Source organism: Gossypium raimondii, chromosome 5 (genome assembly GCF_025698545.1).
Source record: "Gossypium raimondii isolate GPD5lz chromosome 5, ASM2569854v1, whole genome shotgun sequence".
In the NCBI taxonomy this organism is placed as follows: domain Eukaryota; kingdom Viridiplantae; phylum Streptophyta; class Magnoliopsida; order Malvales; family Malvaceae; genus Gossypium; species Gossypium raimondii.
This window is the reverse complement of record NC_068569.1, coordinates 35,192,180-35,193,567: the sequence shown is the minus strand read 5'-3', so window position 1 is coordinate 35,193,567 and position 1,388 is coordinate 35,192,180. Positions and strand designations below refer to the sequence as shown.

Here is a 1,388-nt window from a genome sequence, read left to right as displayed (position 1 = left end):
ATAATTGTTATTGGTTCCTGCCCCTTGGTTACTCCAAGAAAAATTCGAGTGGTTTAGCCATGATGGGTTATAGAAATTGGATTGCAGCCCTTACCTTCATTGATTTTGATTCCGGTTACCCATACAATACATAGATTCTGGGTTCGATGGGCATTCTTCGAACAAATGTCCTTCCCCATAATAAACACATGCTACATTTTCAAATTGATTCAGTGGCTGTGCTGCAAAGTTATTACACCCATTAGTAGTAAGATTTTTTTAACATTGAGGATATTGATGATACTTGAGATGCGAGTGAAGTAAGAGTGTCTACATCATGTATTCCAGTGACTCGTCTTCCTAACGCTACTCGATTGGTTGGCCATTGATAATTGTTGCTGGAAATCCTCTCAATGATTTTATAAGCCTCATTATATGACTTAGAAATGAGAGTACCATTAGCAGAAGTGTCCACTACCATCCTCGTGTGAGCATTGAGACCATTATAAAATGTCTCAAGTTGTATGCAATGTGGGATTCCGTGATGATGACACTTCTGTAATAATTCTTTGTACCTTTCCCATGCCTCATACAATGACTCATCATCCATTTGTTGGAAAGCAGTGATCTTGTTCCTCACCTTAGCATTCTTGCTAGGTGGGAAATACTTCATAAGGAATTTTTCTGCTAACTCTTGCCATGTTGAAATTGAGTTTGGTGGTAATGAGTTCAACCAAGCTCAAGCTCTGTCCCTTAGTGAATATGGGAACAACTTCAATCGTAATGCATCTTTGGGTACTCCGGCTAACTTGAAAGAATCGCTCACCTCCGTAAATAGTCTTAAGTGTAGGTGAGGATCTTCGGTAGGCATTCCACTGAATTGGCCCACTATCTGAAGCATCTGGAACATGACTGGCTTCAACTTGAACTATTGTGCCTCAATTTCGGAGGTCCTAATACCTAGATTAAGATCATGAAATACTGGCACGACATACTGTCTCAAAGCTCTATCCCTATCATCAACAATAAGGATAGGATTTTGAGCGAGGTTTTCAGTCCTTCTCTGGCTTGCTTTTCTTCTTCGCTGTCGAAAAGTTCGTTCAATCTCAGGGTTTACAAGGAGTAAATCGATGATTCGGACAATACTCATAAACACCTGAAATAGTCAGAGAAAAGTTAACTAAGTGAAAATTTGAACAGAAAAATAAACCAAAATGCAAAACTAACAACTTCACAAATAATGACTTTTTTTTAAAACACAGTCCCCGGCAACGGCGCCAAAAACTTGGAACGACGGAAATGTGCAAGTGTACACAATCGCAACAAGTAATAAAGTGACAAGTAAATGTCGAGTTATCGTACCCACAGGGATTGTGAAAAGAATTATTTATAAATGCTATTTAAAACAC

General features: G+C 38.8%; 1 non-coding gene across 1 annotated transcript; it reads left to right on the top strand.

Moving 5' to 3' along the window:
- The first annotated feature begins 515 nt into the window (after nt 1-515).
- Nucleotides 516-622, top strand: LOC128041443 (small nucleolar RNA R71). The gene has a single exon (XR_008196465.1). It is a non-coding gene; the product is annotated as a small nucleolar RNA R71 (small nucleolar RNA).
- The last annotated feature ends 766 nt before the right edge of the window (nt 623-1,388 follow it).